Consider the following 15535-nt stretch of genomic DNA (forward strand, 5'->3'; position numbering starts at 1 on the left):
AAAGGGCAGCACCACTTATGGTCTGTGTCCTCATCCTCCTTCTCTGATGTCCCCTTAAAAAGCTATCAACATTTTTTTCTCAACACATCAAATTTCCAGCACACCCCAAGTGTATATTGACTGGCCAATATATATCGTCAACTACCCGGACGCTGTATTCTTTTAAAGTTTATTTATTTTTGAGATACAGAGAGAGAGAGAGAGAAAGTGCGCGTGGGGGAGGGGCAGAGAGAGAGGGAGAGAGAGAACCCCAAGTAGGCTCCACACTGTCAGCGCAGAGCCTGACTCGGGGCTCGAACCCACAAACCATGAGATCGTGACCTGAGCCAAAGTCGAACGCTTAACTGACTTAGCCACCCAGGCGCCCCTGCATGGTGTATTTTTTTAATGGTATATCAACCTAGCTTTTTCATCCTTAGATTTTTATTAAAAATCTAGCTAACAAAGGGGTGCCCCTGAGTGAGAGAGACCATAAGGTTAAAGCTTGAAGCGAGTCCCAGAATAACAGTAGGAGTCAGAATTAGACATGCCTGCAAGGGCGCACTTGCCCTTCAAAGATTTCTTGGTCACAGACCACATCCCCAGGAAGTGTGAGCCTTGCACTTCTCACAGCCCAGGTCTGACTTCTGCATCGTCTTGTTCATCACTCTGCTCTGTTTTAGACCTCAGAGTGCCCTGTTGGTGGGATCAGCATGGCCTCTGTAGACCAGGCATCTCATGCTACCACTGTGCCTTCCAATCTCTCTGCTGTGGCAGGACCAGGCTCGTCCACTCTTCCCCACCCACTGGTCCTTGACCTTGGCCTCCTGGCCAGGTGATGACAGCTTACCTTGGCCCCAGCAACGCTCAGCCCAGACTACAGAAAGGATGTCTGTTTTGTCAACAAAGAAGCTCTCCTGTGGTTCCCTACACTCCTGGCTGCCCATCTTGCAAAACTGGAATAGACCATACGTCAGGATCCTCTTCCAGGAGCAAAAGGCAAATATAGGTCTTCGTTTTCCTACAGTGCCTGTTTCTCAGTGCCACATAGATTCACACTCCCGTGAACTTATTGTTTAAATATTTATTGAGAAATTAACACATACGAGGCATTAATGTAGGCACTTGGAATACAACAGAGAACAAGACAAGCAAGGCCTTTGCTCATGAAGATTATGTCCTGGAAAAGGAAAGAAAGCTAATAAATGAATATGTAAACAAATCAACAGGAACATTTCAGAAAGTAATAAGCACTGGGAACACAATAACAAGGGGTGTAACCTTCCTGGGGAAGAGGTCTGGCTCACTTTACCAGTTTAGAGACTTTTCCCAACCAATGGGTGTAGTCTAACTCCTCAAAGGGCCCTGCACTGCCCCCTGCTGGCCAGGATCAACAGCACACGCCAGACTCTCTTGGGTCTCCACAACTCACAGTTTCTGTTTTGCCTCCCCATCCAACTTCCCCTGCTATTTGTGGAAGCCAGAGTCTTAGTGCTGTTCAAGGGAGGGGTGCTCTAGGAGCAGAGCTTCTCTTGGTGAAGTCTCTTCTTGAGACGTTCTCTGTCAGAATAGTTCTCTGGAGGCTGTGTAACCTGCGGCTTAGAGTGTGGGGGGGTCAGCCAGTCTGAGTTCGCTTCCTTCGTCCCCATCTGTCTGGCTAATTTGCTCTAGTCCTTCAAAACCTGACTCAAGCATCTCCCCTGGAAAGCCTTTCCTGACCCCCTGCAACATGAATCCCCAGCAGCATGAACCTATGAAAGCCATGTGGCCAGGTCAAGTCTTATTCATTCGGTAGGAAGCAGAATGTCTGCAGCATACATGGGACTCAATAAACACTGATGGAATGCATGCATGAATAAATGAATGAATCTGGAGCTCCAGAGGCAAGCCTGAATCTGATAAACCTGGTCCCCCAGCTCGCTGCATAACCCAGAAGTTCATGATGAAAGGCAAAGTAAACTATTTTCCCACAAATCACATCATGCATGATCAAAAAGTTGGAAAGGCATCTCTTGGGTGGTTCAGATTGGCTCTCCCAGAGGCGAGAAGCACAACTGTTTTGTCAAAGCCACACAAACACCCCCCTCAGTGGACTGCTTTGAAGCATCTATTGATCTCTGAGAAAAGTAGAATTTAACAAAAGTGCTGCTTCCAGCTCCTTGTCTCATTCCCTGAATTTCCTCCGTGTCTTTCCAGATGTAATGTGAAATCCAACTGTGTGTGTCAGCCCCAATGACGGTAAAATCCCTAGCTCACCCCTGGGTTGTTGGGAGAAACCTGTCTTCACAGATATCTCTGGACAAGATGTTAATCTCTGACAGATTGGAATTAAAAGTCCTCCAAGTGGCTCAGATCGCCCTGGCTCTGCTGCAGTGGAGGCATCAGTGAAGGTTAACCCCTCAGGCCCAGATTCAAGGTCACGGCTTTGCGGTATCTCCTGTGGCCTGCTGCCCGCAGAGCAGAGAAGGAAGTTTGTAAAGTTGTTCGAGGAATAGTGGAAATGTCAGAGAACCAAGTCTTGCTAAATACTCTTTGTTGTGAATAATAGAAAATTGTCACAAATCTCTGCTATTGAAGGATTATGATATACTTTCAGAAACCACTTCTCCCTTATCTAGGCCTGGGAGCACTAAGAAAAAGTCATCGTCAAGGTCCCAGTTTGCTGAAATGTAACCTTTCTGTTCTCTTCATGGTTAAGGAAATTGATTTTCTGCTTAGCCCCCATTCTGGTTAAAAGCAAGATGTCTCTAATATGATGAGACCAACCCTTGGCTTGCCAGAGAGGCTGGGGCAAGTCACGGACATTAAGAGTTTCCATATTCAGGGCAACCCAAAGCGTGGTTGTAAGGCTCAGCTAAGAAGCTGTGTGTGAACATGTTTTATAAACTGTAAAGCACTGTACAAATGTGAGAAATTATTGTGGGCCACCCAAAATTAGTAATTTTGGGGGTGCCTGGGTGGCTCAGTCAGTTAAGCATACGACTTTGGCTCAGGTCATGATCTCACCGTTCTTGGGTTTGAGCCCCACGTCGGGCTTTATGCTAAGAGCCTGGAGCCTGCTTCGGACTCTGTACCTCCCTCTCTCTCTGCCCCTCCCCTGCTCACGCTCTGTGTCTCTTTCAAAAATAAACACTTAAAAAAATTACTAAGTTAGAAGGAAATCATGCTGAATATCACTTAGTATCTCTTTAATGTCTCATAAAGCATTTTAGCACTGAACCCCCATTGGTTCAGTGGTATAATTTTGAACTTTGCTCGTTGTCATAGGCAGAGCTGCTAAGCTGTGGGTGACCAGTGTTTAGGGGAGCTTCGGCAGCTTGGAAATGGTAGTAGTAGATCTCACCACAAGATGGCACTATTGATGATTTCTGTGCCTTGGTTGTTAAAACAGATCTGATATTTGAGGAGCTCAGGTCAAGGCCACAAAGGGAGGTCTGTCTGCATGCCATGTGTTTAACTATTTAAAAGTTAAATCAGTCTAATACACAAAGTAAATATAATCTGTTAACCTATCTTGAAAAACTTATCTTCCTAATGAAATGGAAGACTGGGTGCAAATTTAGAATTCTGAGATCCTCAGAGTTCTGGGCAGAAACAGCAAACTCTCAGGGGAAGGTCATAGTCCAGCCTCCCTCCATAGAGGATCAGCTCCATCCTGCACTCTACCCACAGTCTGTGCCCCTCACCCTCAGAGGCCAGACGTCTGCTCACTCTGGAGGTAGGCTCAGGGGTGTTGGGTAGGCCCTTGTGAGGCCCTGGTTACCCAGAGCATGGTCCAGAACAGAGATTCAACTGGCTTTTCTGTAAAGGATTAGATAGCAGATATTTTAGCCTTTGTGGGCAATACAGTCTCTGTGAAAGCTATTCAACTTTGCCACTGTATCTCGAAAGCAGTCATAGATAATACGCAAATGAATGGGGGTAGCTGTGCTCCAACAAAACTTAATTTACAAAAATAGGTAGCAGCTTGGATTTGGTCCACAGGCCATAATGTGCAGACACTTGGTCTAGAAGCTGGGGCAAGGGCTGCCGATAAAATACAGGACATCTAGGCAAACTTCAATTCCAGATGAACCATGAATTTTTTTTAGCGTAAGTATATCTCAAATATTGCACAGGACATACTTACACTAAAAAAATGAGCGGTTGTTTATCTGAAACTGAAATTTAACTATGCATCGTGTATTTTTATTTGCTAAACTGGCCGTGTTGGCTGAGAAAGGCGCTCTCCTTAGGACTGTCCCGTTGGCCCTGTGGACCCCTTAACCCCTCGTAAGGGCCACAACTGGAGGGAGGCCGGAGTGTAGTCTGTAAAGCACAGGCCCTAGGTCACACTATATCAGGCTTAAGGGCAATACTAGTTTCTTTTTTTTTTAATTTTTTTTTAACGTTTATTTATTTTTGGGACAGAGAGAGACAGAGCATGAACGGGGGAGGGGCAGAGAGAGAGGGAGACACAGAATCGGAAACAGGCTCCAGGCTCTGAGCCATCAGCCCAGAGCCTGACGCGGGGCTCGAACTCACGGAGCGCGAGATCGTGACCTGGCTGAAGTCGGACGCTTAACCGACTGCGCCACCCAGGCGCCCCTAGTTTCTTAATCTTTATGCTCTCAAAGAATAGATACAATGTGTATGTTTTGCAACTTAAATAGCTGGTTTTGTGTAGTTTGGGCATTTATTTATTAAATGAATATTTATTTATTGAGCTCCTGCCATGTACAAAAAAAGTGGGGGGGGGGGGCATGATCCCTGTCTTCAGGGATCTTGTATACAGGAGGGCAGACATTATAGCAATTCACATATAAATAAGTTAATAACTATAAATTGGAAGGGCTGTGAAGAATAACAAGGGAGATAAATAAACAGAGAGGCAAAGCAAGGCGTATCAGAGAAGTGATATTTGGTCTAAGAGAAAAGGAGAACAGATAGATTCCAGGCAGAGGGAAGTGCCTATGTGAGGATCCTGCCTGGGCACCTGAGGGGGGCCAGAGGGGGCTGAGGTGGAGTGAGTGGCGTAAGGAAGGAGGGAGCGGCCAGGAGGGCCAGACGGCCAGGCTTTGCTCTGTGAGGCCTGGGAGCTGCTTGCCATTCATTTAGAATGCAGCAGGGAGGCCCTTTCAGACAGGGAGGCACTGTGGTCTAATTCTCATTTTTAAAAGCTCACACTTGCTGTTTCTTCCTGCAGAGAGGTGGGGCAAGAGGAAGTGAGGGGAGGCTTCGTTAGTAGGCCACTGCAGGGCTCCGGAAAGAGCACAGTGAGACCTGCATAGCTTGGAGGGGAGAGTACAGGTGGTAGAGGGAGTGAGGATGAGAGGGAGGGGAGCTCCAAGACCGCTTCCCAGATTTCTGGTTTTGCCCAAGTGAGGGAATGTGGAGGAGATGCAGGCGTGGGAAGAAAATAGACATCTCCACTGTTGGCATGTGACGCTGGAGATGGGTTGATTCTTCCAAGTGGACATGTCAAGTGAGTGGGTAGATACACTTGCCTGCAGCTCAGAAGAGAGATCAGGGTTGGAAACAGAAGGGGTGGCCCAGAGAAGGCAATTATAACCATGAGAATAGCTGAGACGTTCTTGGTGAAAAGAAAATGGGGCCTGGGACGTATCCCGGAGGCACTCCGATGCTTAGAAGAAGAGGAGATAGAAAAGGAGAAAAACAAGGAGAGGGTGGTGCCATAAAAGCCAGGAGAAGGGATGTTTCAAATTGTTCTTTTTCAGGTGCCTGGGTGGCTCAGTTGGTTAAGCATCCAACTTTGGCTCAGGTCATGATCTCGCAGTTCGTGGGTTCAAGCCCCGCATTGGGCTCTGTGCTGACAGCTCAGAGCCTGGAACCTGCTTTGGATTCTGTGTCTCCCTCTCTCTCTGTTCCTCGCCTGTTAGTGCTCCCTGTCTCTTCTCAAAAATAAATAAACATTAAAAAAAAATTAAAAAAACCCAAAATGTTCTTTTTCTGACAGTTACTGAAAGCGTCTTTTTTTTTTCTTTAGAACTTGTGGTTCCCTCCCTTATCATGGCCTTCTTTACCCCAGCTCTTTGCTAAGTTTATGGTGATAGAAACAGGAAGCAGATGGTAAGATAAAACATAAACCACTATATACATTCTCTCCCATTAGTATTTGCACAGCAGGAGCTCACCATCAAAGGAGTAAGAAGACAAATGGGTGATTTTTGAATGAGTGAACAAATATCTTCATTCCCCTCCCTTATTGGCTAGGAAATAGAATTTGAACCTTCCAGAATTTTCTTGAACAAAATGGCAGCCTGCAGGAAGAGGTTCCTTGAACAAATCCAATAGGCATTGGCATTTCCCAGCCTAGGATGGCTGTCCTCTCATCGGACCTTAGTCAAGCACATGGTGCTCAAGATCCCGGGGAGGTCAGTGCCCATGCTAAGCTCACTAGGATGATAGGCACTGCGTGTTGTTCTGAATACCTGGAGGGAAATCATGGGGCTCCCATAATTCATATTAGTGACATTTCTCATTCCTAGTAAATAACCTTGTGTTTTGACCTGTAACAATGTGAAATGCTAACAAAGCCGTGAGGAAATTAAAATCCCTTGATGTGGTTTGGAGGCTGCCTGCGTGGATCCTGTCCAGGTGATAAAAGGTCTGCTAGACCCTGAAAAGAAACAAAGGAAGGAAAAGGTCACGGAGGAAGTAGCCGTATGGTGAAATGCCAAAGTACAAGAGTCTATCTAGACCATAGAGGTACCCTTTACATAGAAGAACTCCATGCCAAGGGTGACTAACAGGTCTGAGCACCAACTAATACAAGCAAAATGGAAATTGACTAATAAAAAAAAGACCCGAGAACCAGATGGCTATGCTGGAACAAAATCTGAGGTTCAGTAGGTAGTGCTTTACCTTTATATAGCACTTTACATTTTTCAAAATGCTTTCTCATATATATCACCTTAGTTTAATTTTCCCGAAACCTGGCAAGGTCGGCATGGCAGGGAATAGGATTCCTATCTGGCAGATGAACAGAGGGAGAGAAAGGCTCAGAGATATTAAGTAACTTGTCTAAGGTCACACAGCGACCTGGTCAGGTGCTGGTCAGGACCCAGGCCTGCTGAGCATAGTTCACTGATACCTGCTGCTACGGCACATTATCTTTCAGAACAATATCAGGGCACAAAATGAGATCAACACAAGGTCTGAGTGAATCTATAAAGAATGAAAGAATTTCCTGCCCAGCAGTTAGCAGACTCCTGTGGCTGCTGCATGTCTGTGTTCTATAGAAGTCTATAGACATAGAAGCCATCAGTTAAGACATGGAAATGGAACTCTGAAGTAGGCATCCTATGGAAAGTTCACGTTTTTCAAACTGAACAAAATACTGGTTATTACTGGAAGGCATGAAGTAAGGCAGCATCAATATCAATTTGTTGCTACTGCCTGTGCTGTCCATTCCTAGGACGGGGGGGCCACAGCCAGACCACTCTGCTGTGTGGCTCCTTGCGGATCTGTGGAGTTGGGCGAAGTCAGTAATGCCTCATCTGCCTCAAATTATTTGATCCTCTCCTCCTGTTTCTTTCATGAAAATCTGCAGAAGAGTTAACTATTGAACTTCAGAAATTCAGCCTAACTCCTGCCCCACCAGGCCAATCTTCAGTGTGGACGGGACGGTCTGGAGGAGCAAGAGGAAGAAGCCAAGGCCTCAAGCTTGGGCTCCAAGAGGGAGCTCTGGATACCAGTCCTCTTTTATCCCGTGCACCTAACACAGTCATGCCAATTGCACTCAGTTAAGGCTTGCTAAACTGAATTACTCCAAATGGATTTAAGAGGGAGAAAGTGGAGAATGTGTGATTACTCAGCAAGACACAGCTCCTATAAATCCATAAGAAACAGAGAGACAACTCATGGAAAAACAAGCAGAATGCCTGAATAGTCACTTCACAAAACAGAATATCTAAATGACCAAAAAGTGTATGAATAGGTGTTCACTATTAGTAGCTGCAGGGAAATGCTAGCCTGAGATGCCACCACGCACCCATTAGAATGGTCAACATGAAAGACTGACCACACCAGGGGATGTAGAGCTGCCAGAAGTCTCCCACTCTGTTAACTGGTTCAAACCCTACACATTGGGAAACGATCTGATAGCACCTGCCAAACCTGGACAGATCTCATTCCCATGGCCTATCTGTGTCACTTGGAGGTATATGCCTGCCATAAATGCATACCTGTGTTCACCAAAAGACACGAGCTAGAATGCTTTTAACAGCATTTTATTTTTTTTTTTAATTTTTTTTTTTTAACGTTTATTATTTTGGGGACAGAGAGAGACAGAGCATGAACGGGGGAGGGGCAGAGAGAGAGGGAGACACAGAATCGGAAACAGGCTCCAGGCTCCGAGCCATCAGCCCAGAGCCTGACGCGGGGCTCGAACTCACGGAGCACGAGATCGTGACCTGGCTGAAGTCGGACGCTTAACCGACTGCGCCACCCAGGCGCCCCAACAGCATTTTAAAAATAGCCCCAAACTGGAAATGACCCAAATGCCCACCAACAGTAGACCAGATAAAGAAATATATTCTCACACTTGAAGAGTACGCAGCCCGAGAATGAACAAAGTACGAGGACGTGGTTGAATAGTATCAGCATAATGTTTAGCAAAAGAAGCTGAACACAAAGAGTACAGACTGTAGGTTTCCATTAATTTAAAGTTCAAAAACGGGCAAAACTACCGTTGGGTGACAGGAGCCAAGATGGCACCCCTTGCAAGGGTGGTGACCATGAGGAGGGCTCCTCGGTGCTGGTCATGTTCTGTCTCTTCATCTGGGTGCTGCCTGCATAAGTGTGTTCAGTTTGTGAACATTCTTTTGAGCTGTATCCTTGTGATTTGTGCATGTTTCTCAATGCATTTTATACTTCCGCAAAAACATTTTTAAGCCAAAAAAAGAAGCAGCACATTTCGCCAGCATTACTAATTCTGCTGCCTCTGCTGCCGCCATCCAACATGGTGCAGCTTGGGAAGTCGAGACGGGAAAGAAAATTTTTCTGTCCCTCCCTTACCTCTCATTGCACATCCTTTCTTAGCAGATTTTCTCTTTTCTCCTCTCCTTTATTTACTTTCCGACTTAGATCTCAGCTCTTTTGGAAGACCGGATCAGAGGGAAGCAGTGCGACTGGCATGGTGTTAGGAACCTGGGTTTATGGAGGAAGACCTAGTCATACCGTATTTTTGGTGGCCGATTTAATCACAGGAGCAAGAGGCGGGGCTAAATCCTGGAGACCTTGCATGGGACAATGAGGACACTTGGAGCTGCCAGCATCAGCCAGCGTCAAATTTACATTTTAGACAGATATCTGGAGCAGCAGCTGTGTGGAGGATGAAGAGGGACAAAATTAGAGCCAGGGAGGTGGGTTAGAAGCCTATTTTAATGGTTCAAGCAAGAATTGGCATATGTCTTGGAATGAGCCTTCATTGTTTCCTCCGATTTTCCCCACCTTACCCATATATGAATGGTAATATAGTAGCAGATGCAGCTGACAGAAAAGGAGGGAGATTGGGATGCAGGCAAGTGGCTGGGGTCAGACGGAAAGGGAAAGAATGCGGGTATCGGTAATTAATGTGACCTGGGATTTAAGCCGGCAAGGATACCAGCAGGCACCCAGTGAAGAGCTCCAAGGAGCTTAACTCCCTCTGTGATTACTAAAGCCAGCTCTGATAATTTGAAAATCACATTTTGTTTTTCCGGAAAAGTTTGGTCTTCATTTTCCTTAAGCGAGCATTGATTTATTTCTTCTTTTCTGTGCAAAGCTTCCTATAGTTTAACGGCTCTGGCTAAAACAGCTCTTCTGTGCTTCTGAGTCTCCATAGCCTGCTTCTGGGAAGAGAGTTTGCTCATTGTCTCCTGCAGCTGCAGAGACAGGTAAATAGAAGGTACAGAAACGACCGCCACGCCTACCCCTAGGTCGGGAGCCTTCAGAAACTGGGGCTGGAGCTTTATAAATAGTCAGAGGCAGGAGCAGGGGGTGGGAGCACACTCAGAAAAACCTTATAGTCTTTAGAAATCCGTGTTTGGATAACCTGAGTCAATAAATCCCATCAAGGTCAAAACCCAGACCTTCAAGACGTGACAGAATCAGATGACCTTTATTTGCAACTGCCTATAGAGGGCTCCACCGTGTGGGAGGCCAGGAGGGGCCTCTCCGGAGGCCTTGAGAGCCCAGATTTGGGAGTAGACTAACTTCCCTACTCCCTCCAAGCAGAGGTGGTCTGGAGGCTGTGAAATTGCCAGAGAGCCCCAGTTCACCCCTAGAACAGAGACAGCAGCATCTCAATCGTATATTGCTTTTTATGCCCTTTAAAGATGCCTCCTTGCTCTGAGCTTCTGGCTTTGGGTATACATCTAGCAGCAAAGACATGTTTATCTAGGATTATAGGGAAGACCCAGTTGCCCGGTGTGGACACGCTCGGCCTGCAGCGAGTGAAAGCCGCATAGGGCACCTCGCTGGAGCCACCCTGTGATTCTGTAGAAGGGCGGCATGATCCTAAGAGTCCCATCTCTGTCCACGTCCAACTTCACACCCCATTCACAAACCTTCAGGGTTTCTCCCTCTCTGCTGAATAGAGTGCCTACTATGTGCCAGTCACTGCAATAGCCTTGAAGGTGCAAACATGATTAACACCCTCTTTTGCCTTTGTCATCGCAGAACTGGTAGGGCAGGCAAACAGACTGGTCAAAACTACTCTCTTGGGGTCCAGGTCCTTCACGTCTGTCATTTGGGGTACCTGGTGGAAAGGAGGAGAGACTTGGTGTCCACACCCTGCGGGGCTCAGAGGTGATGTGAGGCAGACGGAGGGCAGACAGGGGCAGGCAGCCGGGGACGTGAGCTTTACAGAACATGCAAGTCAGTTTGGGCTGTACTTGTGGGTGGTGGAGAGCTGCCTAGACAAGGCGGAGACACTGCTTAAGCTGCAGTGTGACCCTCACCCCATACCTTGCTGTCTGGGGCTCACAACTTACCCACAGTGACTACCTAGTCATTCCCCTGCCCCAAACTTTCAGGGACCACTGAGTTAAGTCCAGACTGTGTGCAAACCCCCACTGCGGTGTGGAGACTGGATTGCAAGGCAAAAGGCGGGAGGTGGGAAGATGGAGATGTCAGAGGCTGCACCGAGGAAGCACAGCCGCATGGGGAGAAAGAAGCAGAGGGCAATGAAGATCCTCCTTATTCTCTACTTGCCCTCGCCACCTCCCTCTCGCGCACATTTGCCCGCATTTCAGTGGGCTGAATGACTCCCCACTCCTCATGCTTTCCTACGGACGTTCTGTGCTCTCTAGTCCCACCACCTGGATGTCCTCCCCTGACCCAGTCTCCCACTGTCTGGAAGGGCTCCTGTCTTTCGGAGTCCAGCTCAAGTGATCCGGAGGCTTTACCCTGAACACCCACTGCATGTCAGGCACTGTGCTACGTGCTTTGCAGAATCTCTGATTTCTCTCCCCGCAAGGTGAAGAGTAGTATCTCTGTTTCACAGCTGAGAGAACCAAACATCACAACCGAGCCCAGACTCCCAGCTGAGCAGAGACCGATGTCCCTTGGGGGCTGCCCTGCCTCGCGGCTGTGGTCTGCACCTTGCCGGGGGCCCTCAGAGGATGTTAACTCCTGTTGTCCTTCATCTGGGCTCCTCCTTCCCACCACCACCTGTAGACCGATCATCAAGTCCTGTGGATTTTACCGGCCCATTGTCTCCACCGCCACTGACATCAGTGGTTATGGCCTCTGTCATTTCTCTGCCACCCACCTCAGCATCATTGCCCTGAAATCCCTTCTCTGCACGGCAGCCCAGGTGGTGACTCTAAAATGCAAAACTCATCAGATCTTGTCCCTGCTTAAAATCTTTCCGTTTTGACCACTTATTCAACCACAAATACGGATGAGCATCTACTCTGTGCTATTCACCCATCTAGCTGCAAGGGATACAGCAGTGAACAAAACAAAGTTTTCCCCCCGTGAAGTCCAAACTCTTTAAGCCCTTCTTACAGGCTGACCAGCATCTGGACCTGCTGTGCCTTCCATTGGTTGTGCCCACCACTCCCTGGCATCTTCCACTCTGGTCATGCTGAAGCACCTGTGGTCTCAGAGACACAGGTGGCTGTTTCTTACCTCTGGAAATGCTCCACATGCCGTTCCCTCTGAGTGGAGCATCCTTTCCTGGCTCATCATGCTGCCACCTGACTATGAGCCCCTAGTCTTCCTCCCAGTCCCAACCTCAAGGTCACCTCCTCCAGGGAGGGAACCTTCCTTAACCTCCAAATGTATTAATTAGGTTCCCCTACTATGTGTACCTATAGCACCTTGTATTCTCTTGACTCTCCTTGAAGGAGACCATGTTTTATTTATTTGTATATACTTTAGTATGCCCAAGGCACAGCAGTGTCCAAAGCCTCTCTACTGCTTATTGGTTACATGCACAGGTAAAGTCCAGGCTGTGACATCAGGTGCGGTGAGACCTCCCCTGGTGTGAACACCCTAAGGCAGCGTCTCCTGGGCAAGAAGCTTCTGAGGGGCCAGTGGGGAAAAGGAACAGAGCAGAGCGGCCACGAAAATGGATGCTAGGCTGCCACCCTGCCTCTCTCCGGATTCTCATCTCACCCTGTCTCCAAACTGCAGTGTGAATCCAAACTCATGGTGAATCCGACCCATGAGCACCTGGTCCATTTCAGCATCCGGATGATGAAAACGGAATTTTCTTTCTCACCAGGCCATTAGGATTCTTCTTTTCTATCAACTTTTTATGGAGTGCTCATAGGAATTGGAGTGATTGGGGAAATGATTGGGAAAAGTTTTTGGGGTCTCTGCACCTTAAAGATGTGTTTTGGGGGAGGGCAGGGGCAGCACTGAGTCTGGTAAGGGAAGCCAGTGTCCTTCAGTTTTTCTGCATGGTAAGCATTTTTCAGGTCTGCTGGATTTGGGTACCTACCAGCAAGTCTATTTTAAAGCACATAAAATCTGAAAATAAATGGAGTCGGTTTGTGGCAGAGGATGGCTGGTCTGGCAGGGACCACCCCTCACTGTTCAGCCCTGCAGCTGGGAGAGAGCTGCAAAGACAAGGCTGGAGAGGGAAAGCTTTATGTCAGAGAAGTCACAGCCCATCCCTTAGGCCTCTTTCCTCCTTGTTGGAGGAGATACTCGTGAGTGTGTGTGTGTGTGTATGTGTGTGTGTGTGTGTGCGCGCGCGCGCAGGGGACCAGGACCTTCTGCTTCTTCCTGGAACCTACAGGACAGGTTTGCAAGGAGAGGAGTTGTAGGAAGCAACTAATTTCATTATAAGAGAGAGGTGCTAACGCTGGCCCTCTCCATCCCAGGCCCCTACCGGCATCTGAAGCCAGGTGGTCTCTCCCTTATCCCTGTGGCTAACACTTGATAGCAGGCAGCTCCTGGTCTTCTGCCTTATTCTCAGCCTACACCCTGAACCACTCAGCTCCACCCACATACTGCTCCATTAGCCTCACGTGTCCTTGGTCATCTTGGAACCTGACCTCCGACCACATGCTCTCTATCTGGCTTTCCTCTTGTCCAAGGTGTCCCTCCCTCGATACTGCTCATCTGGTCCTGTCCTTTTCTCCCCTCATTAAAGGTAATTTGCATCACTGACCCAGACCATATACTTTAGAAAGCAAGGAACACACCTGAAGTAGCTGGAAGAGCAGGCATCTGGACAAGCTTCCCTGGGTGTAAATCCTGACTCTGAGATTTCTCTGTTGTGAGCCAGATTACCACAGTGAGCTACTGAGCCTCCCAGAGACTTGGCTTCTTCATCTGTAAAATGGAGATCATAATAGCACCAGCATCATAAGATTCCGGAGAGTGTTCATTGAGCTAATTTACATGTAAGTGCTTAGCAAAGTACCTGACCCATAGTAAGCACTCAACAAGTGTTAGATAAAATAAGAAATTCAGCCCCCAAGGCCCTACTGAACTTCATAAATGAGAAATGGATGCTTAGCACCCATATCCCCCAAAATACAAAATAAAAATGGTGCTTTCTCTGTCCTGGACACCTGAGTTCAGAAAAGAGAGCCAGAGCCCCAGGGAGAGTCATGGATTGAGTTAATGCAATGTGGCTAAGGAATGGGCAGGGGTCCATGGAGCAGGGGTTTGAGGAACAGATGTTCACATTGGGAAGAGGCTGAGGAGGAGAGAATCTATAGGGCAGGAGCCTGTGGGACAAGGGTCCGAGGGGTAGGGTCCACAGCTTCCCAAAGGAACCCAGAGCAGGAAATGCCATAGAATGAGCCACAGTTCATGCTGCGTGACCAAACTGGGCTGCCCTGGGCCCATGGACCATTGCCTACCTGAGGGAGCTGGCAAGAATAATAGAGGCAAAGCACGCAGCACTTTCCAGGTGCCCTGTAAGGCTCGTCCTGGCAACCCCAGCAGATGTAGAAGGGGCATTTTCAGTGGCACCTGTCAGAGTAAAGCCAGCCCAGTGGTGTTTTCTCCCCTTTTACTGAAGTTTAGACTTGGTTCTGGAGCAGAAAATGCATGTTCCATAGGTCCATCACCTCCATGCCCTTTTCTGAGACCTCCCTTACCCTTGACCTCCAAGCTCAGCGATGATAGAAGTACCAGGACCTTCCATACTTCTCCAGGGAGGACAGGCCCACTCATCCCAGGGAGGCACAATCATTAGTGTCATCTCATTAAACTGAAAACAGCTGCTGACTCAGGCCAGGCTGTGAAGGAGGACTGCTTCCTGGCCTCTGGATGACCTCCCCTGGGAGCTGCATGGGTTGGGATGAAAACCCGGAGATGGACAGCACAGGAAGGGACCGTACTGGGAGGGTGGCCTACTCCTGCCTGGCACTGGGCTGCAGCCAGCGAGGGTACCAAGGTGAGGGTATTCGTTGGCATAAGGTTTCTACTTTTCTCACAAAGACACCACGTACAGTGGCTTAAACAAAACAGAAGTTAGTTCTCTCACCCCCAACAGTCTGGGGCCAGTGTGGAGGCCCCAGTGTGTTGGGGTCCCAGCCTCCTCCCTTCTGGGGCTCCACTCTTCCCAGGGTGTTCTCCTCACCCTCATGGCAAAGACGTCTTCCCAGTCCATCTTGCACTCCAGCCAGTGGGAGGAAGGAATGGGAGGAAGAGAGAGCTGCACCGGTCACGGCACTGGTATCTCTCCAGCCAGATCCTAGTCGCCCCTCAAGAAAGCAGGAAAACGTTGTTCTTATTCAGGCAGCCACGTGCCCAGCTAAAACCCAGAGGCTCTGTGAAGGAGAAAACCGATGTGGGAAAAATTGACAGTCTCTGACAATGACCAATTCCGAGCCCTGCCCACAGATGCCACACAGTTGCAAAGACAGACAAACCCACACAACGCTGTGCACAATGAAGAAACACCATTCGATCATTTACACAAGGAACGTTTATTAGGGCCTTCAAGCATTGAGGAAATAGAGGCAAAATCACCATCCTTTTCGTCATCAGGCTCTCAGTCATGGAGGATAAAAAATATTATCTAATGGGCTTCATGATATAAAGGAAACATTTATTTATTCATTAACACACATTCAGTATGCCTCTGCTACATACTGGAAAA

The 15535-nt window shown here is 48.0% G+C and overlaps 1 long non-coding RNA gene across 1 annotated transcript; it reads right to left on the reverse strand.

The window, feature by feature from the left end:
• Positions 1-4572: 4572 nt before the first annotated feature.
• Positions 4573-15320, reverse strand: LOC147579894 (uncharacterized). The gene is made up of 3 exons (XR_015252285.1): positions 15014-15320; positions 13623-13752; positions 4573-6598 (listed from the first exon to the last, which is right to left on the reverse strand). It is a non-coding gene; the product is annotated as an uncharacterized LOC147579894 (long non-coding RNA).
• Positions 15321-15535: the final 215 nt, after the last annotated feature.

Source organism: Puma concolor, chromosome B3, assembly GCF_028749965.1.
Source record: "Puma concolor isolate L17-30 chromosome B3, mPumCon1.1.hap2, whole genome shotgun sequence".
NCBI classification, from domain to species: domain Eukaryota; kingdom Metazoa; phylum Chordata; class Mammalia; order Carnivora; family Felidae; genus Puma; species Puma concolor.